Below are 14,787 nucleotides of genomic sequence, written 5' to 3' on the forward strand. Positions count from 1 at the left end.
TTTTGCTATAATTAAAATCCGGTTCGAGTGTTTCATATTTGTTGCGGGTTTCAGTTTGCCCTATTTCCTAAGAATTATCACTTCTACTCTTAAACACACATTGTGTTTCTCAACATAAAACAATTTAACAATTCCACTTTGAACCTAAGTACTCTGAAAAATGTAGTAGTCAGAAATTTAGTTGATTTTTTTTCCTTTTTAAATAATAAGCAATTCCTCAGTGTTGTGTTAGTTTTCTATTGCTACCTAATAAGCTACCACAAACGTGATGGCTTTAAACAACCCCCACTTATTAGCACATAGTTTATCAGTTGTAAGTCCAGTGTGTTCTTTGCTCAGAGTATCATAAGGCTGTAATTAAGATGTCAGCAGGGCTCAGTCCTTGACTGGAGACTCAGGGAAAATCCACTTCTAAATTCACTCAAGTTGTCGGCAAAATTCATTTCCTTATGCTTGTACTACTGAAGTCCCCATTTCGTTGCTGGCCCTTGGCCAGGAACCTCTCTCATTTCCCCAGGGCACCCACATTGCTTGTCACCATCTTTAGGCCAGGAGTAATGTGTCATATCTCCCTTATGCTTTGGATCATTTTGGCTTTCTCTTCTGCCACCAGTAGAGAAAATTCTGCCTTAATCATGTCATTGGGACCACCTGGATAGTCTCCTTTTTCATGAAATGAGTGAACTAATGTCCTCAGTTACATTTGCAAAATCCCTTTTTATCATGTAAGGTAATTAACCACAGGTGTGGTATCTCCTCATCGTTACAATCTCAGAGATATTAGGGCAGGAAATTTGGGAGGCTATTTTAGGGTTCTACCTACCACAAGTATCCTCTAAAATTTTACTTTATAATCATTTTCATAGATAGTTTGCAGACTTGTTATTTACATAAAAATTAATCTGACAAAAAAGTTGGGTCTTAATAAATTTTGAATTTGAGAGAATACATACATTAATCTTTAATATATAGACTGCTAAAGTAACAAATAAGCTTCAAAAACAGCTAAATAGCAAGTATTAGAAGGAAGTAAATAAGTGAAACCTAATTTCATCTTCCCAGAGTTTTCACTAATTCCTTTGAAGAGATGTGACCAAATCAAAAGGAGCTTTTTAAAAAAAAAAGCATCTAAAATTATATCAATTATTTAGATTTTATACTTCTCCCTTCAAAAATCCTATTTCATCATATGCTGTCCTTAGCAACATATGTTGCTAGCAACATGTCCAGCAACTTCTGAAGTCAAAAACAAAAACAAAACAAAAAAAACTTAATTTCGGCTTTTTTAAATTTAAAAGTATGTTATTAACAAGGAATTGATGAGTTACCATATTTCTTTCAATAGCAAAAACTTCATTTTTGTGGTATTCATGGAAAACGCCCCTTTTCTAATATATTTCTTTAAATAAGTTTCCCTTGAGTTATTTTTTGTTGTTACCTAAAGGATGTTTTCAGAGTTTTTATAAACATGCTGATGTTCTCAAATAATAAAATCCCAGTGCTAGAAGAGATTTGTATATTCATCTAGTCTAATAATACCCTCATTATACAAAATGAAGAAAGAGCTCAACTCCAGAGGGGTTTGCCCCCTGTCATGCAGTTAATGACAGGATCCAAGGTGAGGGTCTAGGTGCTGTATTGGCCTATACGGTGATTTGTATCGTATTAAGCTGTGGTGTGTGGCATATATGTTATGCCACCTGTACACAGAGATGCACTTATGTGTAAATGCAACCACACAGGGCACGGCCAGTATGCAGAGACATGTTGGGTTAAAGGGCAAAATAGTGAAGTGAAAATGGAAACAGTTTAAAAATAGTTCACAACTGCCCTACAGATTTTATTTTTAACTTGTTAATGGTACTTTGCTAATTCAAGCAATGTTTTGTTGTTTTTAATCATCCAAGCTTAACCCCGTTAAAGGGTTTTCATAGACCAAGAGTTACAATTACAGATTCTTACAGGGGGCAGATAGACAATGTAAATGAGAGAAGCAGGCCATGTGGAATGAGGGTGACCTGGAGAGCACGTGGTCTGTCCAAAGGGATCAACCCACACTCTGTTCCAGCCAGTGGTTGCCATGTGGGAATGTAAGCGCATGCCCCATTCTTCTCATGTTCCAAGAAGAAACAGAAATAGGAATTTTTATATGATATCTTCCAGTTTTTACACATTGAAAATAAATTCAATTTTAGAAAGACAGATGGTGTGGACCAAACAAAACAAGCTAACGGCCACTAGTTTGACATTTTCGAACTAGACTCTCCCAGGGACTTATTTCTGCACATGAACTTTATGCAAAGAGGAGAGTTTTTCTGAAAATTCTTCAGAAGGTAAACTAAATGTGCATGTTAGTCAAAGGACAAGTTGAAAACCAATATGTGTTTTCCATTGTCAGGAAATTGGATTACACAATAAAAATAATCTATACCCTTCAAAACCTCCAGTTAGGTCAGCTAGATTTGGCTTCAAAAGCAGCTAGCCAAAATCTGTGCAGTCTTCTCTGTCTTCTTCTTCCTCTTGGTTTCCGTTTTTACTTCTTGCAGTAAGGTATGGATTCCCAACAGCTCAAGAAATGGAGAGGAGACATGGAATGAATTCTTAAGGGAAGAAATAACCTTATTTCCCCTCCACTTCAATTTTATGCCTATGATAAGAGCCTTTGGTGAACAATGAAAAGAGTCTTCTCATGTTCAGGAGAGTAGACCATTTCTGTAATTTTATTTTAACTCTTTGTCACCTTCTAAATTCCTGGTCGGGTCTTATTTCCTTGAGAATAGAACATTTTCTATAACTCACTTAAGTTTTTGGTTATTTACCACTATCATCTCTATATTAACTAACCAGTAGGAAATAGAGAAAAGAATCATTGTTTTCATAAGGCCAGGTTTAAATAACCATTTTATAACACACATGCAAATAACCCCCTTATAGGAAGGTCTTGTTTTAACCTGGAAATCAAGAAGAATAAGGGTAATAAGGAATGTGTTTGTGTGACAATTTGTTTTTCTTTGTTTAACTTCTAATAATTATCTGTTATTTATAATTACCTGCTAATTAACTATAGTTGTCTAATTAGTTATAATTACAATTAAAAATTACATAATAAGACTGCAACTTAGGCCTACTCATCTTTCATGACTGTATTGTATATTAGTTGTAAAATATGTAATACATATTTTGTGTCTAAGAATACAGATTTTTTAATACTCTAATAGTCAAATTTTGATTATGGTAAGAATTATTTTTAAAATTGTGATGTAATTGCGGTATAACATTGTTTAAGTTTAAGGTATACAGTGGACATATAACACTGTGTAAATTTAAGGTGTACAAAGTGTTGATTTGATTAGGGGTGCCTGGGTGGCTCAGTCAGTTGAGCGTCATGACTTTGGCTCAGATCATGATCTCATGTCTCAGCTCGTGAGTTTGAACCCCGCGTTGGCTCTATGCTCAGAGCCTGGAGCCAGCTTCGGATTCTATGTCTCCCTCTCTCTGTCCCTCCCCTGCTCATGCTCTGTCTCTCTCTAAAAAAATAAATAAACATTGAAATAAAAAAAATTTTTTTATACATTTATAAATTGCTATAGGATTATCACCATAGGATCAGCTAACTTCTCTGTCATGTCACATAATTATCATTTTTATGGTGAGAACTGTTAAGATCTAGTGTCTCAGAAACTTTGAGATTTACAATACAGTTTTATCTGTGATCACTATGCTGTGCATTAGATCTCCAGAACCTCTTTTTCTTATAGTTGCATGTTTGTACCCTTCAACAACACATCACTACTTCCCCCTCCATCCAGTCCCTGGTAATCATTGTTCTACTCTCTGTTTTTACATGTTTGGCTTTTTTATTTTTATTTATTTTATTTTATTTTATTTTATTTTTTAAGTTTGAGAGACAGAGCACAAACAGGGTAGGGGCAGAGAGAGTGGGGAGAGAGAGAATCCCAATCTCTGCACTAACAGTGCAGAGCCTGATGTGGGGCTTGAACTCCTGGAACCATGAGATCATGAGCTGAGGCGAATCCAAGGGTCTGATGCTGAGCTACTCAGGTGCCCCAAGTTTGGCTTTTTTAGGTGCCATATGAGTGATAGCAGAAAGTTTTTGTCTTTTTCTGTCGGAATTATCCCATTTAGCATAATGCCCTCAAGGTCCATCAGTGTTGTTGCAAATCGCAGGATTTCCTTTTTTCTTATGACTGAATAATATTCCGCAGTGTGTGTGTGTGTGTGTGTGTGTGTGTGTGTGTGTGTGTGTGTGTGTATCTTTTTTACCTATTCATTTGTTGTAGACACTTGAGTTGTTTCAATATCTTAGCTATTGTGAATAATGCTCCAGTAAAAATGGGAGTGCATATATCTCTTCAATATCCTATTTTCATTTCCTTTGGATAAATACCCAGAAATCAGATTGCTAGATCATATGATTGTTCTATTTTTAATTTTTTGAGAACCTCCATACTGTTTTAAACCAGTTTACATTCCCACCAACAGTATACAGGATTCCCTTATCTCCACATCTCATCAATACTTGTTATCTCTTCTCTTCTTAATGATAGCCATTCTAACAGTTGTGAAGTGCTATCTCATTGTGGTTTTGATTTGCATTTCCATGATGATTAGAATTGTTGAACATTTTTTTGTATACCTGGTAGTCCTGTCTCCTTCGGGAAAATACCTATTTGGTTCCTCTGCCCATTTTTTATTCAGATTGGGGTTTTGTTATTAAACTATAGGAGTTCTTTTATGTATTTTAGATATTAACCTCCTATCTGACATATAATTTGCAAATATCTTCTCCCATTTTGCAGGTTTCCTTTTTGTTTTGTTGATCTTTTATTTTGCTATGCAGAAATTTTTTTTTTTTTATGAAATTTATTGACAAATTGGTTTCCATACAACACCCAGTGCTCATCCCAAAAGGTGCCCTCCTCAATACCCATCACCCACCCTCCCCTCCCTCCCACCCCCCATCAACCCTCAGTTTGTTCTCAGTTTTTAACAGTCTCTTATGCTTTGGCTCTCTCCCACTCTAACCTCTTTTTTTTTTTTTTCCTTCCCCTCCCCCATGGGTTCCTGTTAAGTTTCTCAGGATCCACATAAGAGTGAAACCATATGGTATCTGTCTTTCTCTGTATGGCTTATTTCACTTAGCATTACACTCTCCAGTTCCATCCACGTTGCTACAAAGGGCCATATTTCATTTTTTCTCATTGCCACATAGTATTCCATTGTGTATATAAACCACAATTTCTTTATCCATTCATCAGTTGATGGACATTTAGGCTCTTTCCATAATTTGGCTATTGTTGAGAGTGCTGCTATGAACATTGGGGTACAAGTGCCCCTATGCATCAGTACTCCTGTATCCCTTGGATAAATTCCTAGCAGTGCTATTGCTGGGTCATAGGGTAGGTCTATTTTTAATTTTCTGAGGAACCTCCACACTGCTTTCCAGAGAGGCTGCACCAATTTGCATTCCCACCAACAGTGCAAGAGGGTTCCCGTTTCTCCACATCCTCTCCAGCATCTATAGTCTCCTGATTTGTTCATTTTGGCCACTCTGACTGGCGTGAGGTGATACCTGAGTGTGGTTTTGATTTGTATTTCCCTGATAAGGAGCGACGCTGAACATCTTTTCATGTGCCTGTTGGCCATCTGGATGTCTTCTTTAGAGAAGTGTCTATTCATGTTTTCTGCCCATTTCTTCACTGGGTTATTTGTTTTTCGGGTGTGGAGTTTGGTGAGCTCTTTATAGATTTTAGATACTAGCCCTTTGTCCGATATGTCATTTGCAAATATCTTTTCCCATTCCGTTGGTTGCCTTTTAGTTTTGTTGGTTGTTTCCTTTGCCGTGCAGAAGCTTTTTATCTTCATAAGGTCCCAGTAATTCACTTTTGCTTTTAATTCCCTTGCCTTTGGGGATGTGTCGCGTAAGAGATTGCTACGGCTGAGGTCAGAGAGGTCTTTTCCTGCTTTCTCCTCTAAGGTTCTGATGGTTTCCTGTCTCACATTTAGGTCCTTTATCCATTTTGAGTTTATTTTTGTAAATGGTGTGAGAAAGTGGTCTAGTTTCAACCTTCTGCATGTTGCTGTCCAGTTCTCCCAGCACCATTTGTTAAAGAGGCTGTCTTTTTTCCATTGGATGTTCTTTCCTGCTTTGTCAAAGATGAGTTGGCCATACGTTTGTGGGTCTAGTTCTGGGGTTTCTATTCTATTCCATTGGTCTGTGTGTCTGTTTTTGTGCCAATACCATGCTGTCTTGATGATTACAGCTTTGTAGTAGAGGCTAAAGTCTGGGATTGTGATGCCTCCTGCTTTGGTCTTCTTCTTCAAAATTCCTTTGGCTATTCGGGGCCTTTTGTGGTTCCATATGAATTTTAGGATTGCTTGTTCTAATTTCGAGAAGAATGCTGGTACAATTTTGATTGGGATTGCATTGAATGTGTAGATAGCTTTGGGTAGTATTGACATTTTGACAATATTTATTTTTCCAATCCATGAGCAGGGAATGTCTTTCCATTTCTTTAAGTCTTCTTCAATTACCTTCATAAGCTTTCTATAGTTTTCAGCATACAGATCCTTTACATCTTTGGTTAGATTTATTCCTAGGTATTTTATGCTTCTTGGTGCAATTGTGAATGGGATCATTTTCTTTATTTGTCTTTCTGTTGCTTCATTGTTAGTGTATAAGAATGCAACTGATTTCTGGACATTGATTTTGTATCCTGCAACTTTGCTGAATTCATGTATCAGTTCTAGCAGACTTTTGGTGGAGTCTATCGGATTTTCCATGTATAATATCATGTCATCTGCAAAAAGCGAAAGCTTGACTTCATCTTTGCCAATTTTGATGCCTTTAATTTCCTTTTGTTGTCTGATTGCTGATGCTAGAACTTCCAGCACTATGTTAAACAACAGCGGTGAGAGTGGGCATCCCTGTCGTGTTCCTGATCTCAGGGAAAAAGCTCTCAGTTTTTCCCCGTTGAGGATGATGTTAGCTGTGGGCTTTTCATAAATGGCTTTTATGATCTTTAAGTATGTTCCTTCTATCCCGACTTTCTCAAGGGTTTTTATTAAGAAAGGGTGCTGGATTTTGTCAAAGGCCTTTTCTGCATCGATTGACAGGATCATATGGTTCTTCTCTTTTTTTTTGTTAATGTGATGTATCACGTTGATTGATTTGCGAATGTTGAACCAGCCCTGCATCCCAGGAATGAATCCCACTTGATCATGGTGAATAATTCTTTTTATATGCTGTTGAATTCGATTTGCTAGTATCTTATTGAGAATTTTTGCATCCATATTCATCAGGGATATTGGCCTGTAGTTCTCTTTTTTTACTGAGTCTCTGTCTGGTTTAGGAATCAAAGTAATACTGGCTTCATAGAATGAGTCTGGAAGTTTTCCTTCCCTTTCTATTTCTTGGAATAGCTTGAGAAGGATAGGTATTATCTCTGTTTTAAATGTCTGGTAGAACTCCCCTGGGAAGCCATCTGGTCCTGGACTCTTATTTGTTGGGAGATTTTTGATAACCGATTCAATTTCTTCGCTGGTTATGGGTCTGTTCAAGCTTTCTATTTCCTCCTGATTGAGTTTTGGAAGAGTGTGGGTGTTCAGGAATGTGTCCATTTCTTCCAGGTTGTCCAATTTGTTGGCATATAATTTTTCATAGTATTCCCTGATAATTGTTTGTATCTCTGAGGGATTGGTTGTAATAATTCCATTTTCATTCATGATTTTATCTATTTGGGTCATCTCCCTTTTCTTTTTGAGAAGCCTGGCTAGAGGTTTGTCAATTTTGTTTATTTTTTCAAAAAACCAACTCTTGGTTTCGTTGATCTGCTCTACAGTATTTTTAGATTCTATATTGTTTATTTCTGCTCTGATCTTTATTATTTCTCTTCTTCTGCTGGGTTTAGGCTGCCTTTGCTGTTCTGCTTCTATTTCCTTTAGGTGTGCTGTTAGATTTTGTATTTGGGATTTTTCTTGTTTCTTGAGATAGGCCTGGATTGCAATGTATTTTCCTCTCAGGACTGCCTTCGCTGCGTCCCAAAGCGTTTGGATTGTTGTATTTTCATTTTCGTTTGTTTCCATATATTTTTTGATTTCTTCTCTAATTGCCTGGTTGACCCACTCATTTGTTAGTAGGGTGTTCTTTAACCTCCACGCTTTTGGAGGTTTTCCAGACTTTTTCCTGTGGTTGATTTCAAGCTTCATAGCATTGTGGTCTGAAAGTATGCATGGTATAATTTCAATTCTTGTAAACTTATGAAGGGCTGTTTTGTGACCCAGTATATGATCTATCTTGGAGAATGTTCCATGTGCACTCGAGAAGAAAGTATATTCTGTTGCTTTGGGATGCAGAGTTCTAAATATATCTGTCAAGTCCATCTGATCCAATGTCTCATTCAGGGCCCTTGTTTCTTTATTGACTGTGTGTCTAGATGATCTATCCATTTCTGTAAGTGGGGTGTTAAAGTCCCCTGCAATTACCACATTCTTATCAATAAGGTTGCTTCTGTTTATGAGTAATTGTTTTATATACTTGGGGGCTCCGGTATTCGGCGCATAGACATTTATAATTGTTAGCTCTTCCTGATGGATAGACCCTGTAACTATTATATAATGTCCTTCTTCATCTCTTGTTACAGCCTTTAATTTAAAGTCTAGTTTGTCTGATATAAGTATGGCTACTCCAGCTTTCTTTTGGCTTCCAGTAGCATGATAAATAGTTCTCCATCCCCTCACTCTGAATCTAAAGGTGTCCTCAGGTCTAAAATGAGTCTCTTGTAGACAGCAAATAGATGGGTCTTGTTTTTTTATCCATTCTGATACCCTATGTCTTTTGGTTGGCGCATTTAATCCGTTTACATTCAGTGTTATTATAGAAAGATACGAGTTTAGAGTCATTGTGATGTCTGTATGTTTTATGCTTGTAGTGATGTCTCTGGTACTTTGTCTCACAGGGTCCCCCTTAGGATCTCTTGTAGGGCTGGTTTAGTGGTGACAAATTCCTTCAGTTTTTGTTTGTTTGGGAAGACCTTTATCTCTCCTTCTATTCTAAATGACAGACTTGCTGGATAAAGGATTCTCGGCTGCATATTTTTGCTGTCTAGCACCCTGAAAATCTCGTGCCAATTCTTTCTGGCCTGCCAAGTTTCAAAAGAGAGATCAGTCACGAGTCTTATAGGTCTCCCTTTATATGTGAGGGCACGTTTACCCCTTGCTGCTTTCAGAATTTTCTCTTTATCCTTGTATTTTGCCAGTTTCACTATGATATGTCGTGCAGAAGATCGATTCAAGTTACGTCTGAAGGGAGTTCTCTGTGCCTCTTGGATTTCAATGCCTTTTTCCTTCCCCAGTTCAGGGAAGTTCTCAGCTATTATTTCTTCAAGTACCCCTTCAGCACCTTTCCCTCTCTCTTCCTCCTCTGGAATACCAATTATGCGTATATTATTTCTTTTTAGTGTATCACTTAGTTCTCTAATTTTCCCCTCATACTCCTGGATTTTTTTATCTCTCTTTTTCTCAGCTTCCTCTTTTTCCATAACTTTATCTTCTAGTTCACCTATTCTCTCCTCTGCCTCTTCCATCCGAGCTGTGGTGGTTTGCATTTTGTTTTGCATTTCATTTAAAGCGTTTTTCAGCTCCTCGTGACTGTTCCTTAGTCCCTTGATCTCTGTAGCAAGAGATTCTCTGCTGTCCTGTATACTGTTTTCCAGCCCAGCGATTAATTTTATGACTATTATTCTAAATTCACTTTCTGTTATATTATTTAAATCCTTTTTGATCAGCTCATTAGCTGTTGTTATTTCCTGGAGATTCTTCTGAGGGGAATTCTTCCGCTTGGTCATTTTGGATAGTCCCTGGTGTGGTGAGGACCTGCAGGGCACTTCCCCTGTGCTGTGGTGTATAACTGGAGTTGGTGGGCGGGGCCGCAGTCAGTCCTGATGTCTGCCCCCAGCCCACCGCTGGGGCCACAGTCAGACTGGTGTGTGCCTTCTCTTCCCCTCTCCTAGGGGCGGGATTCACTGTGGGGTGGCGTGGCCCGTCTGGGCTACTTGCACACTGCCAGGCTTGTGATGCTGGGGATCTGGCGTATTAGCTGGGGTGGGAAGGCAAGGTGCACGGCGGGAGGGGGGGCAGGCTTAGCTCGCTTCTCCTTAGGTGATCCACTTCAGGAGGGGCCCTGTGGCAGCCGGAGGGAGTCAGATCCGCTGCCGGAGGTTTGGCTCTGCAGAAGCACAGAGTTGGGTGTTTGCGCGGAGCGAGCAATTTCCCTGGCCGGAACCGGTTCCCTTTGGGGTTTTGGCTGGGGGATGGGCGGGGGAGATGGCGCTGGCGAGCGCCTTTGTTCCCCGCCAAACTGAGCTCTGTCGTCCGGGGGCTCCGCAGCTCACCCTCCCTTTGTCCTCCAGCCTTCCCGCTTTCCGAGCAGAGCTGTTAACTTATGACCTCCCAGACGCTAAGTCGCGCTTGCTGTCGGAACACAGTCCGTCAGGCCCCTCCGCTTTTGCAAGCCGGACTCGGGGGCTCTGCTTGGCTGGCGAGCCGCCCCTCCGCCCCGGCTCCCTCCCGCCAGTCCGTGGAGCGCGCACCGCCTCGCCGCCCTTCCTACCCTCTTCCGTGGGCCTCTCGTCTGCACTTGGGTCCGGTGACTCCGTTCTGCTAATCCTCTGGCGGTTTTCTGGGTTATTTAGGCAGGTGTAGGTGGAATCTAAGTGATCAGCAGGACGCGCGGTGAGCCCAGCGTCCTCCTATGCCGCCATCTTCCTGCGCCTCCCCCCTGCTATGCAGAAATTTTTTAATTTGATGTCGTCCCACTTGTTGATTTTTGCTTTTGTTGCTGTGCCTTTGGTGTCATATTAAAAAAAAATCGTGGCCCAGGCCAATATCAGTGTTTTCTTCTGGAGGTTTATTGTATTAGGTCTTACGTTTAAGTCTTTAATCCATTTTTAATTAATTCTGGTGAGTGATGGAAGATAGGAGTCCAATTTCATTTTTCTGCATGTGGTTATCCAGTTTTCTTAATACCATTTGTTGAAGAGACTGTCTTTCCCCATGAAGTGTTCTTGGCTCCCTTGTCAAATATTAGTTGACTGTGTATGCAGGGATTTATTTCTGGGCTCTCTATTCTGTTCCATTGGCCTATATGCCTGTACCATACTGTTTTAATCACTTAGTTTCGTAGTATAGTTTGAAAGCAGGAAGTGTGATGCCTTAGGCTTTGTTCTTTCTTGAGTCTTGCATGCTTCCATACAAATTTTGGGATTGTTTTATCTGTTTCTGTAAAACATGCCATTGGGCTATTGATAAGGATTGCACTGACTCTATAAATGACTTTAGGTAGTGTGGATATTTTAACAGACAGTTATCAGTATATTCTTCTAATCCATGAGCATGGGGTATCTTTCCATTTGTTTGTGTCTTCTTCAGTTTCTTTCATTAAGGTTTTATAGTTTTCATAACACAGGCATACCTGAGAGATATTACGTGTTTGGTTCCAAACCACCGCAGGAAAGTGAGTATCACAATAAAGTGAGTATCACAATAAAATGAATTTTTTTAGTTTTCCAGAGCACATAAAATTTCTGTTTACACCCTACTGTAGCCTATTAAGCATGCAATAGCATTATGTCTTAAAAAACAATGTACATACCTTAATTTAAGAATACTTTATTACTAAAAAATGCTTACCATTATCTGAGTCTTCAGTGAGTCATAATCACTAATTACATATTACCATAAAAAATATAATAATAATAAAAAGTTTGAAATATTGCAGAAATTACCAAAGTGTGGCACAGAGACACAAAGTGAGCAACTGCTACTAGGAAAAAATAGCACCAGTAGACTTGATCAATGCAGGGTTGCTATAGGCCTTCAATTTGTTAAAAAGAAAAAAAAAAGAGATAAATAAAATAAATGCAATTATCTGCAAAGTGCAGTAAAGTGGAGCACAGTAAAATGAGGGTACAGCTGTACAGATCTTTCACCTTCTTGGTTAAATTTATTCCCAGGTATTTTTTTTTATGCCACTGTGAACCAGGATAGTTTTCTTTATTTCTTTTTCAGATGTTTCACTGTTAGTGTATACCAACACAACTGATTTCTATATGTTGATTTTATATCCTGCAACTATACCAAATTGGTTGATTAATTCCAAGTTTTTTGGTTGAGTCTTTAGGGTTTTTTTTTTCCAATATATGAGTTTATTGTCAAATTGGTTTCCATACAACACCCAGTGCTCATCCCAAAAGGTGCCCTCCTCAATACCCATCACCCACCCTCCCCTCCCTCCCACCCCCATCAACCCTCAGTTTGTTCTCAGTTTTTAAGAGTCTCTTATGCTTTGGCTCTCTTCCACTCTAACCTCTTTTTTTTTTTCTTCCCCTCCCCCATGGGTTTCTATTAAGTTTCTCAGGATCCACATAAGAGTGAAACCATATGGTATCTGTCTTTCTCTGTATGGCTTATTTCACTTAGCATCACACTCTCCAGTTCCATCCATGTTGCTACAAAGGGCCATATTTCATTCTTTCTCATTGCCACGTAGTACTCCATTGTGTAAATAAACCACAATTTCTTTATCCATTCATCAGTTGATGGACATTTAGGCTTTATATATATATATATATATATATATATATATATATATATATATATATATAAAAGACCATATCATCTGCAAATATGACAGTTTTACTTATTTATTTATATATATATAAAAGACCATATCATCTGCAAATATGACAGTTTTACTTATTCCTTTCTGATTCAGGTGCTTTTTATTTCTTTATCTTGCCTAATTGATCTAACTAGGCCTTTCAGTATTATGTTGAGTAAGTGTGGTAAGAGTAGGCACCCTGATCCTAGAGGATCAGGGCATCCTGATCCTCAGTTTTTTGTCATTGAGTATGATGTTAGCTGTGGATTTTTCCCATATGGCCTTTTTTTTTTTTTTTTTTAACTAAGATATCTTTTTGTGTTTATTTATTTTAAGAGAGAGAGCAGGGGAGGGGCAGAGAGAGAGAGAATTCCAAGAAGGCTCCATGCTGTCAGTGCAGAGCCCAACATAGGGCTCAATCTCACAAACTGTGAGAGCGTGACCTGAATCAAAATCAGGAGTCATACACTTAACCGAGAGAGCCACCCATACATACCCTTATGTATGGCCTTTATTATGTAGAGTTGTATCCTAGCTGTACCCAGTCTACTGGGGGTTTTTATCATTAAAATATGTTGTATTTTGTCACATGCTTTTGATTTTTATGTTTTATCTTTTATTTTTATCTTTTTATCTTTTGTTAATATGGTATATCACATTTACTGATTTGCATATGTTGAACCATCCTTTCATCCCAAGGGTAAATCCTGCTTGGTCATGGTGTATATATAATACTTTCAATGTGTTTTGATTCCATTTGCTAATATTTTTTTAAGAATTTTTGCATCTATATTCATCAGGGGTATTGGTCTGTAGTTTCTTTTTTGTTCTTGTCTGGCTTTGGTATCAGGGTAATGCTGGGTTTGTAAAATGAGTTTTGAAATGTTGTGTCCCTTCAGTTTTTTGGAAGAATTTGAGAAAGATTGGCATTAATTTTTCTTTAAATATTTGATAGAATTCATTAGTGAAACCAGCTTATCCTGAGGTTTTCTATGTTGGGAGATTGTTGATTTCTGATTCAGTCTTCTTACTGGTCTATTCAGATTTTCTATTTCTTCCTGTTTCGGTCTTGGAAGGTTGTTTCTCAGCATTTATCCATTTCTTCTAGCTTATCTGATTTATTGGCATATAATTGTTCATACTAGTGTTTTATGATCCTGTGTATTTCTGTAGTATCAATTGTAATGTCTCCTCTTTCATTTCTGACTTTGAGTATTCTCTTCTTTTTTCATGGTTTGTGTAGCTAGAGGTTTGCCAATTTTGTTTTATCTTTTTGAAAACAGCTCTTAGTTTCACTGGTTTTTTTTTTCATTATTGTTTTTATGCTCTCTATTTCTGCTCTGATTTTTATTTCTTTCCTTCTGCTGACTTTGGGTTTCCTTGAGGTATAAAGTTAGGCTGTTTATTTGAGTTGTTTTCTTAACATATACATTTACTACTATAAAGTTCCCTCTTAAAACTACTTCTGCAGCATCCCATAAGTTTTGGTATGTTGTATTTTCATTTTCCTTTGTTTGAGTATTTTTTTTTTTAGGTTTCCCTTTTGATTTCTTTTTTGACCCCTTGGTTGTTCAGAGATATGTTGTTTAATTTCCACACATTTGTAGATTTTACAGCTTTCCTTTTGTTGATTTCTAGTTTCATACCATTATGGTCTGAAAATATACTTGTTATTATTTCCATCTTCTTAAATTTGCCATGAGACTTTTTCTGTGTATTCTCATATGGTCTGCATCAGAGAATGTTTTATGTGCACTTGAGAAAAACATGTATTTGCTGCTATCAGATGGAATGTTCTATAAATGTCTGTTAGGTCTATTTGGTCTAATATATGGGTCAAGTCCAACATTTCCTTGTGGTTGTTCTGTCTGGATGATCTATCCATTGAAGAAAGTATGGTATTGAGGTCCTCTGCTTTATTTTTGTGTTGTCTGTTTTCTCCCTTCAAATCTGTCAATATTTGTTAATGTATTTAGATGCTCAGATGTTGGGTACATATGAATATATAGTTGTTATATCCTCTTGAAGCATTGGCCCCTTTATCATTATCTAATGACCTTCTTTGTCACTTGTGACCATTTTTGGCTTTTAAAGTCTGTTTAGTCTGG

At 38.0% G+C, this 14,787-nt stretch overlaps 1 protein-coding gene across 2 annotated transcripts in view; it reads left to right on the forward strand.

Moving 5' to 3' along the window:
- TMEM131 (transmembrane protein 131) overlaps positions 1-14,787 on the forward strand; it is a 245,234-nt gene that overhangs the window by 135,776 nt on the left and 94,671 nt on the right. The gene's annotated exons all lie outside the window — the stretch shown is intronic.

Source organism: Lynx canadensis, chromosome A3, assembly GCF_007474595.2.
Source record: "Lynx canadensis isolate LIC74 chromosome A3, mLynCan4.pri.v2, whole genome shotgun sequence".
Taxonomy (NCBI): Eukaryota; Metazoa; Chordata; class Mammalia; order Carnivora; family Felidae; genus Lynx; species Lynx canadensis.